This window comes from Hyperolius riggenbachi, chromosome 1, assembly GCF_040937935.1.
Source record: "Hyperolius riggenbachi isolate aHypRig1 chromosome 1, aHypRig1.pri, whole genome shotgun sequence".
Classification (NCBI taxonomy): domain Eukaryota; kingdom Metazoa; phylum Chordata; class Amphibia; order Anura; family Hyperoliidae; genus Hyperolius; species Hyperolius riggenbachi.
The window spans coordinates 371,569,038-371,591,015 of record NC_090646.1 but is presented as its reverse complement, the minus strand read 5'-3'; positions in this window follow the sequence as shown (position 1 = coordinate 371,591,015).

The window sequence follows — 21,978 nt, the reverse complement described above, 5'->3', positions numbered from 1 at the left end:
TGACAAGAAAAGGAGCCAAAAATCATTTAGGTGGTAGGTTGTATGAGCGAGCAATAAACCGTGAAAGCTGCAGTGGTCTGAATGGAAAAAAAGTGGCCGGTCCTTAAGGGGTAGAAAGCCCTAGGTCCTCAAGTGGTTAAAAGGCATTTAATTGACAAGTTTAAAAATATCACCTAGGAGAAAACTCAGGTGAAAAAGTTAATTGCATATGGCCCCTAGTGTCTGGAAACGTGATTAAACTAGGGTGCATTTCATCATCCACTTCAATAGGGATTTATGACATTCGTTGGCTCACTTTGCTGGCCTCATTTACCAATATCTCCCCTTTACCAGAAACCACCACCAACAACCACCAAAATAAAGATGCATATACTGTGACATGACATAAAAGGGCCACAGCAGATGATTTGTTAACATAAAAAAGTGGACAAATTTGTTCATACCCCTCTATGAAAAAACAGAACCTGCAATTGTCTCTGAAAAAAAATTGCTCTAGACCATTTTCTCCTCAGTTCGCTCCTAGGTGATATTCTCACACCTTATCAATACAATGCCTTTCAAGCCACCAGCAAGCAGGAAAATACTCAGAATCATTTTGACAGTACCTTTTCACCTACAGTACGTTTTGGTACTTTTTCAGTTGCAGAGTTTCAGAAGATTAAAAATTATCTCCTAGTAGAAAACATAAAAGAAAAAGTGAATTGAATAAAGGCCAGTGGCACATCTGCAATTCGCTTTTTCTCCTGAGTTTTCCCTTAGGTGATATTTTAATGCCTTGTTATAAAATACCTTTTAAACAACCAGCAAGCAAGAAAATACTGAAAATAATTTTGATGGTACTTTTTCACCAACCTTTGGGTACTTTTCAACTGTCAAATGCTGAAAAGTTATTTTAAAAAGTAAAAGAAAAATATTTCACAGGAAACAACTCACGCAAAAAAGTAAATTGCATATGGGCTAGTGTGTTTAAAATAAAGTAAATAAAATGTTTCCTTGTATGTAAAAAATGTTCAATTAGAATTTTTTTTCTCAGCTCTTCATTTTTACCTATTCCTTTATTCTGCTCTGTAACCTTTTTTCGTCTTCTGAGAACTTGTATCTTGTAATGTCATCTTTTGCATACTTCTTTCCTCTTCCATCATTTGCATCTTTAAACTTCCTTCTTCTTTTTTGATCTTCTGTTCTTGTATCGTTTACGTTCATCCAGTCTCCTGTCTCGTGTTCTTCTTGCCTTCTCTTCTACTATTCTTCTAATACCTTAGTAGATGATTGCTATGTGCCGTCCATGCCCACTGTGACCCACCACGATACTGATCATGAGCCCAGTCTGGGGTTGTTTGTATTTTGCTTTTGGGTTTTCTATTGGTCCATACTGTGGAGCAATTTAAAAAAGGTCCCCACGTGGTAATAGGCAATTATTCCTAATGCTTCATATGCATGTTTATATTGAATCTCATGTCTAATCTAAAATCATGTATTGTAAACCTACCTTTAATTTTCCCTTCAGGCTTGTTGAGAGTCCTGCAGCTTAGTCCAGGTCTAGTGACAGCCAAATTTTAATTACGGTAAGAGTATTTTTATAGTGTGCATCTCTTGGGAATAAGAATAATCAATACAGATATACATGTTAAAAAAAGGTTTTTAATTTTTAATTTCCAACGTGTTTGGGTCAGATGTTTCTTACACCTACAGACATGAAAACACTATCAAAAATGTGAAAATAGTATACTCCATAAAAATATTATGAATTGGTCCTTGAAATATAATTGTGCATGACAATACAACATTTTGCACAGTGAACTTTGCAAAGTGATATTGTTTGCTCCATTGCAGCTTCTCTTTTGCATTCTGTGATATTTGTTTTCATCTTTCAAGGCAGAGAACCTAACAGAAAGACATTAGGATCACCTTTTTGTTTATAAAAGGCTGAAATCAATGACAGAGGTCACCCACCAAGAGGTTTCACCTGGTGCAGCGGTGTGTGTGTGTGAATCTTTCTTCCCGCGGGGAGGGGGGATATGGGGGGAATCTTTCTTCCAGCATTATATAATGATGCTTACCGTATTTAATGCCACTTTGTAATTGTAGCCCCTGCCTTTTATATGGAAAGATGAGATGCAGTAGCGTCCCTACCATAGGGCGGCAGGGGGCGCCCCGCACCGGGTGTCGGGCGCCCCAGGGGGTGTCATCAGGCCTCCCACAGAGGCCTGTGTAATGTGCAGGACAGGAGGGGGAAGCAGCACGGAAAGGAGGGGTGGCGGGGAAAGCGGCGGGGAGGGGGGCCGGACCCCCCACCTCCCTCACCTGGGTCCCCTCCTTCTGGCGCTTCCCCCTCCTAATTGGCAGCAGCGGGCAGCAGCGGGCAAGAGGACTTACTCACCTCCTTCCTGCGTTCCAGGCGATGGCAAATAGCGTCATCGTCACGTGACGCTGGTCTCCGCCTTCTCCACCGCTCACTGTGCTTCCTGATTGGCGGAAGCACAGTGAGCAACAGAGAAGTCGGAGACCAGCGTCGCGTGAGGATGACGCTATGCGCCGCCGCTATCGCCAGGAGCAGGTGAGTGAGTCTTCTTCACCACTCCTGCCCGCTGCTGCTAATTAGGAGGGGGAAGCGCCAGAAGGAGGGGACCCAGGTAAGGGAGGTGGGGGGTCCGGCCCCCCTCCCCGCCACCCCTCCTTCCAGGCTTTCCTCACACTGGGGGCAACTAAACTAGCTATACTGGGGGCAATTATACTAGCTATTCTGGGGGCAATTATACTAGCTATTCTGGGGGCAATTATACTAGCTATTCTGGGGGCAATTATACTAGCTATTCTGGGGGCAGCTATACTAGCTATTCTGGGGGCAACTGTACTGGCTATACTGGGGGCAACTAAACTAGCTATACTGGGGGCAACTAAACTAGCTATACTGGGGGCAGCTATACTGGGGGGCAGCTATACTTGGGGCAGCTATACTAGCTATACTGGGGGCAACTAAACTAGCTATACTGGGGGCAGCTAAACTAGCTATACTGGGGGCAGCTATACTGGGGGGCAGCTATACTGGGGGCAGCTATACTGGGGGCAACTAAACTAGCTATACTGGGGGCAGCTATACTGGGGGCAGCTATACTAGCTATACTGGGGGCAGCTATACTGGGGGCAGCTATACTAGCTATACTGGGGGCAGCTATACTAGCTATACTGGGGGCAGCTATACTAGCTATACTGGGGGCAGCTATACTGGGGGGCAGCTATACTAGCTATACTGGGGGCAGCTATACTAGCTATACTGGGGGGAGCTATACTGGGGGCAGCTATACTGGGGGCAACTATACTAGCTATACTGGGGGCAGCTATACTAGCTATACTGGGGGCAGCTATACTGGGGGCAGCTATACTAGCTATACTGGGGGCAGCTATACTAGCTATACTGGGGGCAGCTATACAGGGGGCAAATATACTAGCTATACAGGGGGCAAATATACTAGCTATACAGGGGGCAACTATACTAGCTATACTGGGGGCAACTATTGACGATTGAAGTGTTTTGTGGACAGGTCTGCCACACGATTGCATGTATTTTCTGGTCAAATCTGCTACATGATTGCATGTATTTTCTGGGCAAATCTGCCGACATGATTGCATGTATTTTCTGGGCAAATCTGCCGACATGATTGCATGTATTTTCTGGGCAAATCTGCCGACATGATTGAACGTATTCTCTGGGCAAATCTGCAGACATGATTGCATGTATTTTCTGGGCAAATCTGCCGACATGATTGCATGTATTTTCTGGGCAAATCTGCCGACATGATTGCATGTATTTTCTGGGCAAATCTGCCGACATGATTGCATGTATTTTCTGGGCAAATCTGCCGACATGATTGCATGTATTTTCTGGGCAAATCTGCCGACATGATTGAACGTATTCTCTGGGCTAATCTGCAGACATGATTGCATGTATTTTCTGGGCAAATCTGCCGTCATGATTGAACGTATTCTCTGGGCAAATCTGCACACATTATGTGTATTTTCTTCAGAAAACCTGCACAATTATGTGAATTTTCTGGGGAAAGGGTCACCAAAACTTGGGTCCACTGTCTTTGCATTGCACTTTTAAAGGGAACCCGAGGTGAGAATAATATTGAGGCTGCCATATTTATCTCCTTTTAAGCAATACCAGTTGCCTGGCTGCCGTGCTGGTCCTCTGCCTCTAATTCTTTCAACCACAGACCCTGAACAAGCATGCTTGTTTCTGGTGTGATTCAGTTCACTACTGCAGCCAAATAGATCAGCAGGGCAACTAGTATTGTTTAAAAGGAAATAAATATGGCAGCCTCCATATCACTCTCACCCGGGTTCACGGCAAATTACAGTTAGCTCCGCCCTCATCCGGTCATGGCCACGCCCATTTTTTTTGCCTTATAGCACCACCCATTTTTTGCCCCTTTACTTTTTTTTGGGGGGGGGGGGGGGTGTCTTATAATACCCAGCACCGGGTGTCAAATGCCCTAGGTACGCCACTGATGAGATGAACATAACTTTTGCTGATTTAAAACTATACCCAAGCATCTGTTCCGAGTGTTTAGTCCGCCATTCTGAAATTCTGAACTATAGTTCCACAAAACCTTCAGAGGCAAGAAGATGAAAAGGAGCTGCACCTGTACCAACACCTGAAGGCTGTGACAATGTATTGGTAAACCATGAATTTCCTCACTTAGGAATTTTGACAGTAAGATACATAGGTGGGCTGAGCAGCACAGGTGGCATCAGAATAGCAGTCACGAAAGGAGCACATGGTTATCAATGGAGAGCACAAACCAAGAAGTCTAGTGGGACTAAAGGGGAATGCACTAAGAAAAGTGTGCTACCACAGCAAGTGCTATTCTTTATTAGCGCTCCAGAGGTCATAGGTTATAAGTAAAATATTATTATTATTATTATTTTCTTATTGATTTATATAGCGCCAGCATCTTCTGTAGTGCTGTACAATAGCAGCGCTACGTAATATGTTGGCACTTTATAAATACAATAAATAAATAGCATACATGGTATAACAATACAAAATAAACAGTACAACAGTTAATACAAGACAAGAGTGGATAACGGCTAATGCAGCGAACTACATATTTTACACAGGGGTGGGAGGTATGTACACACATTAAACAGCATTGTAAGACAAAAGAGGAGGAGAGCCCTGGCCAACAGGCCTTACAGTCTAAATGTTTAAGGTATAGGACAATAGGTAAAGGGAAGCTGTGCAGTGGCGTAGCAATAAGGGTTATTATATTATATTATTTATAATGCGCCAACATATTCCGTGGCGCTGTACAATGTAAGAAAACAAACAAGGGGATACATAATGATACAATGATATACATAAAATATGAACACTGGCACGAAATACAGAACTAGTGATTACAATAGCAAATTTAACATGATGACTAAAATGTATAAATGTATAACAGAGTGCAAGCAATTAAATTAATTACATTCCATGACCATGACACAAAAGGGTGAGAGCCCTGCCCTTGTGAGCTTACAATCTAAAGGATTGCAGAGGTTGCGACCGCACCAGGGCCCTTTGGCCAGAGGGGCCTCATAGGGCCCTCCCTATACCGGTGTATTAGCTCTTTGTTGGTGCTTTGATGGCAATAATAACTTCTATAGATGCAATGAATAGTAGTAATAATTAACAAACTGTTCCCAATGCTTTTCTTGCACCTCTGACACTGTAGTTGCCATTGGCAGGTTTTGGTGCCCTGTATCAATTGTTATGTATAGAGTGCTTGAGGGGGCCCATGTAAAACTTGTACTGGGGCCCAAAGCTTCTTAGCTATGCCACTGAAGCTTGTATGGGGTGGTAGAAATGGTGGTCAGTGGGCAAAGTGTCCTAGGTAGGAGAGTATGCTTGCCTGAAGAGGTGAGTTTTCAGATTGCGCCTAAAAAGAGTAGGTGGGGGTAAGCGGCGGATGTGTTAAGGAAGAGTGTTCCAGAGGGGGGGAGAGGATTGAGAGAAGTCTTGTGCGCGGGAGTGAGAAGAGGTGACCAGGGAAGAAGACAGAAGGATATTGTGAGTAGAGCGGAGATTGCATGTAGGATGATATCTGGAAATAAGTGCTTTTACTTCCGTTTTAAAGTATTAGTGTACATAAAGAACACCTGAAGTGAGAGAGATATGGAGGCTGCCATATTTATTTCCATTTAAGCAATACCAGTTGCCTGACTGTCCTGGTGATCCTCTACCTCTAATACTTTTAGCCATATACCCTGAACAAGCATGCAGCAGATCAGGTGTTTACAGCATTATTGTCAGATGTGACAAGATTAGCTGCATGCTTGTTTTTAGTGTGATTCGGACACTACTGCAACCAAATAGACCAGCAGGGCTGCCAGGCAACTTGTATTGTTTAAATTGAAATAAATATGGCAGCCTCCATATTCCTCTTTGTTTTTGCATCAAGAAAGGATCAGCTCACACTGTAGCTAGTCTACTGTCAGTAAAGGCACAGACTATAAGTGTACACTGTAGACACTGGGCGTGACATATGCCATTAAAATGGGTAACAACCAATGATTTTAGTATATTGCATCAATCATCAGGGAAGACATTTTAATGACACCTACAACCATACATGCACAATTTATGGGTTCCAAGTGCATGCAGTACGTTTGGAATAATGACACAAAAACAAATTAGATTTCAGGAATCCATAAAGGAAATAAATACATGACCTGCAATTCCTCTTTGACTCAATCTAACAAAAGTTTTTATTGCAAAAACTTAAAAAATCATAAAGCAAATAATGAATTCAGCAAGCCATGCAAAACAGCCCACCTAAAATTTCACTAAGTGGAAGAGCATGCAGTTTAAATAAGATTAATTTGCCATTCAAATTTGGAAAAGCTTTGCAGTGACTTTTTTGATTTGCTACTGTATCAATGAATTAAACCCGCTCAGAGCCTGCCACACCCTAAAATACCAAAGTGAATTGTTTTCCTATTACAAAATAAACTGAATATTACAAGTCAAATGTACTTGCCACTTTGATGAACTTTTAATTTTCAAAAGAGAGTTATGGGTTGTTAAACCACCTAAACCAACTTCCAGTGACTGTAGAAAAACATTTGGCATAAAATGGGGCTTCCTCAATAATGCCATATTACCAAAGGAGTAGCAACAGGGGATACAGAGGTTGCAACTGCACTGGGGACCCATAACCAGAAGTCCTCTAACCACAGTTGCCTCTTCATTGGTGGTATGTTGGTAAGGATCACCTCTCTATGCACTGTGCTCAGTAAGAAGCATTGGCCTCAATTCACTAAGCTTATCTCCTGTCTTTAATAACTCTTCTAGAGTTGTTACCATGGTGATAAGGCATGTAGTATTCAGGAAACATTTTACCTCAGGCAAACCTAAAGTTAACTCTTCTGTCTTTAAGTTAACTCTTTAATCCTTAAAATAACTCCAGAGTTAAAGACAGGCTGTTCATTAACTGCGTGTGAAAATAACTACAAAGGAAGTAACTTAACTACAGAGGAGGTAAATTAAATACAGAAGAGGTAACGTAAGGAATGAAGAGATAAGATAACTCTCTTACTGTGTGGAGGTAAGTTTTCTCTTGCCTTATTATCTCCAGCATGATCTTAGTGAATTGAGGCCATTACCAAATTGTTCCCCTCCACTGCTTATATCTCTTTAACAATGCTGCTGTCCTTGGCAGGTTTTGGTACTCCATATTCAATCTATTGTTATTTATAGAATGCTTGAGGGGGCCCAGTGTAAAACTGGCAATGGAGTCCATGGCTCTTTAGCAACACCACTGCATATAAATTCTTTTGTCATTAATATTTTTAATGAAGAAATAATGGCTACACTATAAACTTACAAGATTTAATGTAAACCTATGAATATCCAATATGAAATATCATATTTAACAAATGTTAGCACTTCAATCCACAGTCTCTGCAATAACTGCAAAACCAAAATAATCTACAATCCTTTACATTCATATTATTATTTAGTATTTATATAGAGCCGACATCTTCAGCGTTGTATAGAGTGTATAATCTATTCCCTAACATAGTCATGTCCATCATATTGTTGGGCCAATTTTAGGGGAAAGCCAATTAACTTATCTGTAGGTTTTTTGATGTGTGAGGAAACCAGAGTGTCTAGAGGAAACCCACACAGACACAAGGAGAACATGCAAACTCCTTGCAGATAGTGCCCTGGCTGGGATTCAAACTGAGGACCCAGCTCTGCAAGGTGAGAGTGCTATCCACTTAGTCCCCGTGCTGCCTGCAAACATTTAATCTCTTGTATACTCAGTAATATGTACAGTCATTTGATTGGCTGGTATGTGGAGAATCCATGAATACACAATGAGAATACAAGGAGAAATATTTAAAAGAGCATAAATATTAAGATTTGAAGGGTGGAAAGAAATCTAAGAGATAAAAAGTAAGGGAAGGGGAAAAACCCTGGGAAGCAGAATTGTTAACCTCCCTAGCGGTAAGATTACTTCCAGGTTTTATTGTCTAAAAGCAGTGCAATTTTTTCACAAGCTTTTAGAACCTAAAAATCATACCGCTGCTAAATAGATCTGAGGCAGCCCTGCACACCTCCCATGGATCCAGCTCTGCGTTACCGGGTTTCCAGCCCAGGCTTGTCTCAGGGTTACTGCTAGGGAGGTTTTAATAGCATTAACTGCACTTTATATTAACCAAATGTTCTTCTTCACATCTGAGTCCTTATTGCTTCTTCTGTATACTTCAGTTGTCTAATGTCATCTTCTTTTGTATACTCCTCTTCTTTTGTATACTCACCCTAGTCTCACCTGCTTATAGGAGAAGAGTGAGATGACCCTTGGTCCTAAGCCACAAGACAAGACTGTAATGTTAACAGTCCTGGGGAAACCTCTGGAAACTCCTTTGTTGTAGGCTCTGAGACAAAGGAGTTTTTAGTTGAAATGATAAAAGAGAATATGGCAAAGGCTGATGCCAACCAGGAATAATGGTATGACCACAACATCAGGAAGAGGGCATACAATAGCAACAGAAGCTGTAGGCAGCATGGAATGGGCTCTACCCAAAAGAAAGAACACCATGACAGAACAGCTTATGTAATGCTCATTTGAGGTCACCCAGAACAGGATGAAGCTGACCCCTCCTAGATCTGCTAACTAACATGTAAATGTTGGGGAATGATCTAAATATTAACCTACAAGTCTCCCACACAGAAGAACAAGCTGCTGAAGGTGCTCACAACATTAGAACACAAGGGAAGCCAGGGAGAGGTGCTATGCACCCTTTGTAAGGAAGTGTTCCTAATCCCAGTTTATTACAGGGGCTGTATAAAAAGACACCAGTCTACAGAAGCAATCATTCAATCAAATTCCAAACTAGCCACTATGTTCAAGACCAAAGTGCTGTTCAAGGATGTCAAGGACAGGATTGTAGATCTATACAGGGCTGGACTGGGCTACAACACTATCGCCAAGCAGCATGGAGAAGGAGACAACAGTTGGCACGATAATTTGCAAGTGGAAGAAATACAAAATAACTGTCACTCTCCCACGGTCTAGGGCCCCATGTAAGATCTCACCTCTTTTTGTTACATGGTCATGAGAATGGGGATGAAGCAGCCACAACTACTGGGGAGGGGTAACTTGTAAAAGTCTAAGGGCAGCTGGGACCATAGTCACCAAGAAAACAATTGGTAACACATTGCCCTGTGAAAGACTCAAATCTTGCTGAGCCTGCAAGGTCCCCCTGCTCTGTAGCAGCTTGACAAAGGGGTAAACAACACGAAACAGTGGTCTGTTGCTGTGTTTCTTGCATCTGTTTTTGTGACATATTAAAAGTGCCTTTGATTACAAGTGCTGACTCCTTGCTGACTATACATTTATCAATTATTCAGGGTACAAGGACTGGGTCTGGGCATAGCATTTACTTTGATTTGCCGTATGGGTGATCTTCATTTCTGCTTTGTCAAGACAGCACATGTACAGGCCTGTCTGCAGTTTGCCAATACACATCTGAATGATTGAGAGGAGAACTGGGTGAAAGTGTTGTGGTCAACTGAGACCAAAATTCAGCTATTTGGTATCAGTTTAACTCATTGTGTTTGGAGGAAGAGGAATGCTGCCTATGGCCTCAAGAACACTATCTGTCAACTATGGAGGTAGACACATTATGCTTTGTTTTGTTTTTTTCTGGAATTCTCAAACCTGCAGGTTCTCTCTCGGGGTTATGCTGTGTATTATGAGATGGAGGTCCGTAGCTTATGAGCCCATGCCAATGTCCGTGACAAATTCTATCCCTAGGAAGTACAGTTAGAATGCACACAAAATCTTGTTTCTATATTCTGAGTGTAATTTATGTGTGACAGGTGTGTTTTTACATTTTGAAAAGTGTGTTTCATCCAGATGTGGCATATGTGTTACCAAGTAATGCGGAAAAAGTGCTGACAAGTTAAATTTGAACACTGAATGTGAAGGATGTCTTCTAATTGCCAGATAACTTTGGGCAAAGTTCTAATCCTAAAGATAAATATTATTTTGTGTTCTGTAGGATTACAGATACACAATCAGAGCATGAGCCACAAAAAAGCTACATAAATATATGACATTTGAATGAGTTTGTTATTTTTTGGGCATGTTGGTAAATTCAGATCAAACATAAAGAATGGGGAACTGTCTGTGATAATAAATAAAACCCAGTAATGCTTTTTGAAAGATCCAAAGCAGCGGTCCTTAGACCAGCCTTTCCAGGCCTGTTCTGCCTACTTGCGGGCTGAGCTACACTTGAGCAGCTGGGGAATGGGCTTAATACAGAAGGGGGTCAAAGTTGACAAGGAAAAGACGATTTTAACCAAATGTTTGATGCCTAGGGAGCAGAAATTCAGGAATATGAAACCTAATGATAGGCCGGTGCCTTGTCTCAACCAGATTGCTCAAACGGTTCCAAATGCATCCAAATAAAAAACAAGACGGCACACTTCTGGCTGCAAAAACTTGCTGTGTATTGCGGAACAAGTATACTACATGTTACGGACCATAGTTCTTCCTCAGGTGTAAAACAGCGACTGAATGCACAGGTATAAAAACACAAGTGGGAAGCCCCATCCGAGCTTCCAATTACTCCACCCAACATACAATTAACACTCAAAGTCTATGATCCCAACCAGGTGCATGTATTACACAGTCCATAATTCCATAACGGTCACTTGGCACTCCTCAAATGCTACCAAATAATAAAGTCATTGAAATGACTGTGATTCTTTGCACTTCCAGAATCGACTGCCACAAACCAACCTGTAAGGAAAACATGTGGTTAAACCAAAGCGTAGACACCCACGCCCAGGGTATCTGCAGTCTGACAGTACTTCTGTTTTGATTAGTTGGTAAGATTACTGTCTCGCTTTAAAGGAACCTATTTCTTGTGCAACATTTATAATAGATTGTGAAACTTGACTAAAACATAGAAAACAATATAAATGTATTGTGGAGGTGGTAGAGGCACAATCACGTTAAATCAAATTTCTGCTGCATTCTGATATGCTATAATCCTAAACAAGGGTAGTCCAAATAAACTATCAGTATCATAAAGTATCATAAACATGATGATTGTTTAGTTAATGTTAGCAGTATATGGCCAGTTTACTTTTCTTATGAGATAGTACTATTGTACACCATTTTACTTTGTAATTTGGCATCTAAACCATTGATTAACAACTCTCATAAGATTGTAGAATAAGAAAAAACTATTTGCTCAAAGCACATTTTATATTCTCGGCTACTAAGTGGACCCTACAACAAAATTAAGATAGAAAACCACTGGTGCATTATATTCGAGGAAAGGAGAAAGAAAAAAAATGTGACCAAGGAACTAATACACTTCACTAGAAATCTAGTTATGCTTGGAGACTGCCAGTCTTGTTTATAGGTAGTTATCATAGTGATCATCAGAGCTGTCAGCACCCTCGACACTAAGCCCTCCTGTGTATGGGAACCAGAGAAATGTAAGTGAAGCATGGGACTGAGAGACAGTCATACAGGAAGATTTACTTGGACAGGACTTTCCACATTTTTTGGACACGTAGTACATTTGAATTGTACATTAGTATCTCATCCTCATCTTAAATTGATTGATCATTGTTCTAATAGAGTAGTTGTGTTTTTTTGTTTGTTTGTTTTTGAAAGATTGTACAGATACGCTTCTAATTTGTTTGTAATAGGCAGTAATATGTTTTTTTTTTAAAAAAGAAGGATACAGTGCTGGCAAAATGTTCTGAGATTTTTATCTTTTAGTTGGACGGCTGTCGTGGTGTTTTTGATAGTTAAATGGTGCAATCCCAGTTCTAGTATCTTTAGTTTCTCCTGGGGTAACCAATTATGCTAGTATAGAGTGTCTATAATTAGGATTTTCAGTGAGAGATGCTGGGTTTGGCTGGATTGAGCCTTTGCATCAGACTGCTCACTAAGGTCTCTAAAAACCTTAGTGTCATGGGCAAAATTAATTAATCTACTGTTCCTTTGGATTCTGAAATAACTGTTGAGATGAAACAAGCAGAAGCATTTTCAGTTGGTAGTCCTAGCTTTTGAGAGGCCAGGGAATGAGAAGGTCCTGGTTTTCCAGGTAGTTACACATAGGTTTGAGCAAGAGGTTGTAATGCTTTCTGAATCGTCCCTTATTGCCAAACTGACTTTGCCAATATTCTTTGAACAACTACTTTTGTTCCATATTTCACCATGAGACTATGAAATATGAATGATATTATTGTTTGAGGAGCAGTTTGCATCCAGTCCAAACATAACTGCACTGGGAATTCTCATTAATATTGACTTGAGTACTCAGTTTTACAAGTTCTGAGATGCACAATCTTTGCACTTATTTTCTCAGTCTTCCTCTGCTGAACCAAATTTTGTTTAGGGCAAGTCCATGATTTACATGAATTCCATGACATTAATGATCATATTTTAATAGCACAGACTTTATGTCTACTATGTCAGCTTCAGGTCATTCTGACACTAGTCCTGACTTACCGTGGGCTTCATGCAGTATGACTCAATTTCTTGTTGATTGTAGCTTTCTCTCTGTGTTCTTTGCAGTCTGGCTCATGTACTGTTGATTACAGCCATATCAACTTGCTTAAAGAGTCTCTGAAAAAGGTTAATTTTCTTCAAGCTCTTGCATTTAATTTGTTTTATGCCATCAGCTCTTCTTTTACCTAACATGCGCCAAGCTGATGTGGATGAAGAAATGAAATGAAATGAAAAAAGGAAAGAAAGAAAGAAAGTAAAATGCATCTCCTGTAATGCAATACAGTTTTCCACCAATAATGAATCTTCTATGAGGAAAGAAGGCTATGGGGTATTACAGTATTGCATTATGTTCTACTTATCATGTGTAACACTTTACACAAGCTATTCTGATTATAGCAGTTTAGTGGATATTCCCCATTGTTTCTCATTGTTGGTACAGGTGGATGAGGTAAGACAACCTTGTTTTAAGCTTATGCATATGAAATAATACACAGATATTATACTGATAAACACTCTACACTAAAAAAAAAAAGTATTCAAAATTAATTGCAACAACTGCTCTACCTTGGCCGAAATATTTCATTTATTTATACTATATTTTTTTACATTCTTTGGCCATATGACACTTTACTGGTCTGTCAGTGTGTGTCTACAGGGGAAAGTATCTGGTGGCATGGCATCTTTTAGAACAGAACTATCAATCTCTGACATATGTTTGAGTAGGATTAGCATCAGGTTAGCCAACTGGTTCTGCTCATCATTCTTTGTGATAATGATCATGATTACTGCTGTCATGGCTCTCAACCAGGTGATATCCTGTGAACCTGACACCATTCTAAGTGAAGCATATACTGTACCTGTAAAGTTATGGAAGATTTACAGAAAGGACTTAACATTTTTTTTGTGTAGTCTTTTGTGAAGACTGCAATGACATGAATGTGTAAAGTAGAGTAATCTATAGCTGTTCGTTCTTAGAGGACTAGCCATACACAAGCAATTTAGGGTACCATGTATATTAAAGCAACCTTCTTCTGTTGAAAATGTCCCCAAGTTAACAAACAGGGCAATGTATTAAACATGTTACTGCTGTGCAAGAAATTTACAAAGCACACATTATGCTCAAGAAAATACAGATCATCAAGAAAATAACTATTAGGCTGCATTAAACCGGATCATTTTTGCTTTTCTAGTCTTCCAAATTGTATTTTAAACATAATGGCCCCTATGCAATTAACTTTTTCTCCCACTTTTCCTCCTAGGAAATAATTTTTCATCTTCTACTTAAAATAACTTTTGAGCATTTTTAATAAAAAAAAAAAAAAGTACTAAAAAGTAGGTTGAAATGTACTATCAAAATAATTCTGAGTGTTTTCTTGCTTGCTGGTGGTTTAAAAGACATTTTATTGAGAAGGTGTGAAAATTTCACCTAGGAGAAGGCTCAGTAGAAAAAGTGAATTGCATATGGGCCGATGTACTTACCAATATCAAAGAGACATGCCCAACTTTTCATAAGATAATCAAAAGGCACAGTCTGCCAGTAGATATACAAAGTCTAATGCTGGGCATACATGGTGAGTTTTATGCGCCAGATCGAGCCGCTGGCTCGACCCCCGCGCATCCCCGCTCATCCCCACCGGCGCCTGGATCGATCCCCGCTCGTCCCGCGGGCATCCTTATCTTCCACTCGTTTTCCACCCATTGTCAGCCCGCGGTTATTGAGCAGGGAATCGAGCGCCTCGCTGATCGGGCCTGTCGGAAATTATCAATCGAGCCATCAGCGGCTCGATTGATAAGGAGAATCAGGTCCGTGTATGCCCAGCATAAAAAAAAAATAAAAAAATAGCACACTTTGCAATAAAATGCAGTTCTAGCATATACAGTGGGTTGCAAAAGTATTCGGCCCCCTTGAAGTTTTCCACATTTTGTCATATTACTGCCACAAACATGAATCAATTTTATTGGAATTCCACATGAAAGACCAACACAAAGTGGTGTACACATGAGAAGTGGAACGAAAATCATACATGATTCCAAACATTTTTTACAAATAAATAACTGAAAACTGGTGTGTGCATAATTATTTGGCTCCCTTTGATCTGAGTGCAGTCAGTTGCCTATAGACATTGCCTGATGAGTGCTAATGACTAAATAGAGTGCACCTGTGTGTAATCTAATGTCAGTACAAATACAGCTGCTCTGTGAGGGCTTCAGAGGTTGTCTAAGAGAATATTGGGAGCAACAACACCGTGAAGTCCAAAGAACACACAAGACAGGTCAAAGACAGGTCAGGGATCAAATTATTGAGAAATTTAAAGCAGGCTTAGGTTACAAAAAGATTTCCAAAGCCTTGAACATCCCAAGTAGCACTGTTCAAGCGATCATTCAGAAATGGAAGGAGTATGGCACAACTATAAACCTACCAAGACAAGGCCATCCACCTAAACTCACAGGCCGCACAAGGAGAGAGCTGATCAGAAATGCAGTCAAGAGGCCCATGGTGACTCTGGACGAGCTGCAGAGATCTACAGCTCAGATGGGAGACTCTGTCCACAGGACAACTATTAGTCATGCACTGTACAAAGTTGGCCTTTATGGAAGAGTGGCAAAAAGAAAGGCATTGTTAACAGAAAGCATAAGAAGTCCTGTTTGCAGTTTGCCACAAGCCATGTGGGGGACACAGCAACCATGTGGAAGAAGGTGCTCTGGTCAGATGAGACCAAAATTGAACTTTTTGGCCAAAATGCAAAACGCTATGTGTGGCAGAAAACTAACACTGCACATCACTCTGAACACACCATCCCCACTATCAAATATGGTGGTGGCAGCATCATGCTCGGGGGGTGCATCTCTTCAGCAGGGACAGGGAAGCTGGTCAGAATTGTTGGGAAGATGGATGGAGCCAAATACAGGGCAAACTTGGAAGAAAACCTCTTGGAGACTGCAAAAGACTTGAGACTGGGGCGGAGGTTACCTTCCAGCAGGACAATGACCCTAAACATAAAGCCAGGGCAACAATGGAATGGTTTAAAACAAAACATATCTATGTGTTAGATTGGCCCAGTCAAAGTCCAGATCTAAATCCAATCGAGAATCTGTGGCAAGATATGAAAACTGCTGTTCACAAACGCTGTCCATCTAATCTGACTGAGCTGGAGTTGTTTTGCAAAGAAGAATGGGCAAGCATTTCAGTCTCTAGATGTGCAAAGCTGGTAGAGACATACCCTAAAAGACTGGCAGCTGTAATTGCAGCAAAAGGTGGTTCTACACAGTATTGACTCAGGGGGCCGAATAATTACACACACCCCACTTTCCAGGCATTTATTTTTAAAAAATGTTTGGAATCGTGTATATTTTCGTTCCCCTTCTCACTTGTACACCACTTTGTATTGGTCTTTCACGTGGAATTCCAACAAAATTGATGCATGTTTGTAGCAGTAATGTGACAAAATGTGGAAAACTTCAAGGGGGCCGAATACTTTTGCAACCCACTGTATTTAGTACAGATGCTAATTAGTTTATAATATGATGGTGATAGTATTACTTTTTGTAATTTTGGTGGCGCAGAGGCGCCGAGCTCGCTGATATAATACAGATGCTGTGACTCCTACTGTATTTTGCCTGAGGAAGCGGGATGTATGGCCCGTGAAACGCGTTGCATTGTTTTTTGGAGTTCCGAATAAATTGTTGACTGTCTGAATCTCAGTCCTTGCCTGTGTCTGTTTGGAGGGGGTAAGACCACCGCTGCCTCCTCTGTTTAACCAGTTGGTTTTTTAAGTTCATTTAATTACCTTTTATTGTTTTGGCGCCTCTGTATCTTGTACACTACACCCAAAGAAAGCCTAATTGGTGGCGGAAAAAACAAGGTATAGATCTTTTATTTGTGATAAGTAGTGGTAAAGTTATTGGGGAAGGAAAGGGAGGAGCACTGAAAGGGGAAAATTCCTCCAGTCCATAAGATGAAAATACCTGCGGGCTGAAATGGTTAACCAAGGTGCAACCTAGGAGGTGCTCAGTTAACTTTGGACTGAGATTTGAGGAAACTTTGTCAGGTATTCTTAGGGTATCACGACTCAGTAATACCTATCTCTTATCAATTAATTTAATTTCAAGGTGGATTTTTATGCTGCAAAAATAGGCAGTGATATCAAAATACGTATTCTGGATTTAGCAACTATATGTGTGTTTTTAGAGCTTACGGTACATTACAACATAGGGACTAACATGTATACACTCAAGGAACTTGGTTTGTATCAGGTTAGCCCTGGCAATAAAATCCAATGCTGAGGACAGACATGGAAGGCCTTCCTAAAACCTTGCATGTGCCTTATCATATTTCATTTTTATGTAAGCCTGTAATAGTGAAATGCAAAGGAATTAATACTGTACCTCAAAACATTACATATGATGGCTATATGCAAGGAGGGCAAGGAGCTTTGCGGCCAGAAAGATCTGTGACATAGGACCAGCACTGGCTCCCTTGCACACTGCATGCGATTCTGATTCCGATTTTTAATTGTTTTTTACATGCAATTTAGATTCTGATTTTTAATCATTACTGCAAGTTGCATTTTTTCTGTATTTTTCTGTTGATAGCATTCAGGGAAAATCGGAATCACAAATCAGAATCGCAAATCAGATTTGCAGCGTGCAGGGAGCCTAAATTAAGCTGTAATGAATGTTATGCCAATGTAATTTAACCTAACACACAAAAGTACACTACTTAAGAGGCCCATACACTGGTTGATTTCAGCCATCGATCGATCGATCGATACTATAGAATCGATCGATCAGAAATCGATTCTATCAAATTCCCCATTCAAATGATTTGCGTCCGATTTCGATCAATTTCGATCGATTTGATCTGACAGGATGGAAAATCTAGGTCGAGCTGCTGCTGGCAGCAGATTGATGGCCCATAGAGTTGAATTGGATCTAAAGCCCAATCTACACAATAAGATTCTTTGTGCGTTTCGATTACGATTCTATTTACAATCCGATTAAATCCAACATGCCCGATCGGGATTCAATTCGATTTGCCATTGCAAAACAATGGCAAATCGAATTGAATTAAATCGAATCCCAATCAGACATGTCAGATTTAATCGGATCGTAAATACAATCGTAATCAAATTGCACAAAGAATCGTATCGTGTAGATGGGGCTTAATGGTCCAGTAATGCATTTAGATCGATTTCCAATAGATTTAATTCTGAAAAATATTGGAAATCTGTTCCTAGTGTGTGGCACTCATCAGATAGATTCCTGTCATATTCAACTTGACAGGTATCTAATGCTGGGCATACACGGGTCGATCCGGCGGCCGATTAGCCGCCGGATTGACTCCCGCTACGTCCCCGCTCGTCCGCGCGTGTGTCCGGATCGATTCCCGCTCATCACCGCTGGCGCTTCTTATCTTCTGCTCGATTCGCCGCTATTGTCCGCCCGCCCCGCAGTGATCGGACACGTCGGATATTATCAATCAAGCCATCAGGCTCGATTGATAAGCCTCCCTCAACGCCGTGTATGCCCAGCATAACAGAAATCTATCTGATGGTCGAATCTGCTGCAAATCTATAAGTGTATGGCCACCTTTAGTGAGCACTTTATTAAGAACATTAGGCTAATACTGGGTAGGTCCTCCCTTTGCCCTCAAAACCACCTCAATACTTTGTGACCTGGATTCCATAAGGTGTTGGAAAGATGATTGTATTATACAGCTTCTGCTGATTTGTCACCTGCGCACAATCCCATTCTACCGCATATTAAACCTCCACCAGCCTGAACAGTTGATTTAAAGAGAACCCGAGCTGGGTTTGAACAATGTGATCTGCATAGTGAGGCTGGATCTGCCTATACAGCCCAGCCTCTGTTGGTCTCCCAAACCCCCCTAAGGTCCCCCTGCACTCTGCAATCCCTGATAATCACAGCCTCGCTGTCGACACACAGCGTGTCGCAGCGGCTGTATTTTTCTCTATATTGTCAGTCTGCTGCTCTCCCCACCTCTTGCAGAACTCCGGTCCCCGCCTGCCTCCCTTCCCTCCTCGCTGATTAGAGGGAAGGGAGGGGGGCAGGGACCGGAGCTCTGCAGGAGGCGGGGGAGCAGCCAAGACTGACACTACAGATGTAAACACAGCCGCACAGCGCTGCTGTGATCTATGTCTGATTTCAGAGTGCAGGGGGACATTAGGGGGGTTTGGGATAGCAACAGAGGCTGGGCTGCATAGGCAGATCCAGCCTCTGTATTCAGATCAAATTCTTCAAACACACCTCGGGTTCTCTTTAAGGCAGGTTGGGTCTATACAGTATATTCATGCTGTTGACGCCCAATCCTATCAACTATGTGCCTCAATAGAAGCTGAAATTTTTTGGGTCAGACTACATTTTTCCAGTCTTCAGCTATCCAGTTTTGGTCAGCTTTGGCTGCTTCAGTGTTCTGTTCTTTGCTGGCAGGAGTGGAACCTGAGGTCATTTGGCATATTGTGCATTCTGAATTTGTCCGCTGTGTTATCTGATGCTCAGTTCCATTTCTCCATTCTACTCTGTCTCAGCAACAAGGTGTGTTCATTTGCAGAACTGATGCTCACTTGATTTCTTTAATTTTGCACCATTCTGAGAAATTCTACGTGTGTGTGTGTGTGTGTGTGTGTGTGTGTGTGTGTGTGTGTGTGTGTGTGTGTGTGTGTGTGTGTGTGTGTGTGTGTGTGTGTGTGTGTGTGTGTGTGTGTGTGTGTGTGTGTGTGTGTGTTGGGGAGGGAGGGAGGGAGAACCACTAAACACACCAGGGAGCTGTATAAATGCTGGAGGAAGCTCCGCTAATCACCAGGTAACTGTATTAATGATGGAGGGTAGACCGCTAAACACCAGAGAACTGTATAGGGGAGGGAGGAGGGCCAATAGGCACCAGTGAACCATATAGGGGAAGGAGGGGGGCATTAGACACCAGGGAACTGTATAGGGGATAGAGGGGGCTATTAGACACCAGGGAACTTTATAAGGGAGGGAGGTGCTCACTAGACATTGAGGTTGGCCCGCGACTCGGTCCCAGAGCTCAATTTCAGCCCAGTTTGTATTAGAGTTTGTCAGTTTGTATTAGAGTTTGTCACCCCAAGCCCCAAGCTTGGGGTGACCCATACTTCATTCCTTTCCCATGCAGTGCCCCCAGCTAATGCGCAGTAGCAGAACGCAATGGACGTTAAGGTAAGTGCCTGTTTTTAATTTTGGGAGGTGGGTGCGGATGGCCCTCCCCAGCGCTGGCAACGCTTGGGGGGGTCGTCTGCGCCACTCAGCCTCCCCCTCCAGGGTGTCGCTGTGGTCCCTAGGCAGTGAGAGAGCCTGGGGCCCCGCAGCCCCCCTGGTTGTATGGGGGCATTGGGAAGCCTCCCCGTTGCGCTCCTAGATAGTGCCATGTAGCATGAACTAATTCCCGCAGGGCAACCGCTTTGCGGTATTAGTTTTTGACCCTGCAAAGTTTGGCATGCGAAAGCAAATGCATTTTTGCATGAGCAATGCCTCATGATAAGCCAATTTAGCCAGATTTGCACAGCCAGACTTGTAAGGGTTAAGCTTGGTGTTGAGCACGCATACATTTTCTTGTGGTTAGCATTTTGCAGTTTCTGTCCTTTGGAGGCAGGTGGTGGATGGCTTGCTCTAGGTGGTGTGAGCCCTGGAGTGGGTTGTCTGTGCCTGTCCTCCCCCCCCTTCTGGAGTGTTGTGTGTGAGCCAGCCCTGAGCCCCAAGCTTGGGGTGACCCATACTTCATTCCTTTCCCATGCAGTGCCCCCAAGTTAATACGCAGTAGCAAAACGCAATGGACGTTAAGTTAAGTGCCTGTTTTTAATTTTGGGAGGTGGGTGCGGATGGCCCTCCCCGGCGCTGGCCACGCTTGGGGGGGTCATCTGCGCCACTCAGCCTCCTTCTCCGAGGGCGTCGCTGTGGTTCCTAGGCAGTGAGAGAGCCTAGGGGCCCCGCAGCCCCCCCCCCCCCCCCCGGTTGTATGGGGGCATTGGGAAGCCTCCCCGTGGCGCTCCTGGATAGTGCCATGTAGCATGAACTAAATCCTGCAGGGCAACCGCTTCGCGGTATTAGTTTTTGACCCTGCAAAGTTTGGCATGCGAAAGCAAATGCATTTTTGCATGAGCAATGTCTCATGATAAGCCAATTTAGCCAGATTTGCACAGCTGGACTTGTAAGGGTTAAGCTTGGTGTTGAGCACGCATAAATTTTCTTGTGGTTTGTATTAGAGTTTGACACCCCTACTCTAGAGGATCCAGAGACTTCCCTCTCTCGCGGTAACTGTTAGTTTTCTGTGTTTTTATAATCTCACAAGTTTACTTGAAATGCTTCAAACATAATCATCTAAAGACTCCTGGACCCCTTTCCTAAAATATACGTGTATATAAAAAAAGTTTCTCAAAAAGGCTCCATGTTTACAAGGAATGTAATGTATATAATATATTTTCCAGATGTGACTCAAAGCCTAACTACCCCTTGCATAAATAAGAACCTAGCCACAAGCTGAATTGGTCCCTGGTTGGGCAAATATAAGGGCACGAGGAAAAAAGGGCCCCGGGTGAAGCCGAAATGTCAAAATATTGTTGTTGTTGTTTTTAATAACTTCTTCATCTTTATTTCCATTAGAATAATTAACCACTTGAGGACCACAGTCTTTTCGCCCCTTAAGGACCAGAGCCTTTTTCTCCATTCAGACCACTGCAGCTTTCACGGTTTATTGCTCGCTCATACAACCTACCACCTAAAGGAATTTTACCTCCTTTTCTTGTCACTAATACAGCTTTCTTTTGGTGCTATTTGATTGCTGCTGCGAGTTTTACTTTTTATTATATTCATCAAAAAAGACATGAATTTTGTCAAAAAAATGACTTTTTTAACTTGCTGTGCTGACATTTTTCAAATAAAGTAAAATTTCCTATACATTTGAGCGCGA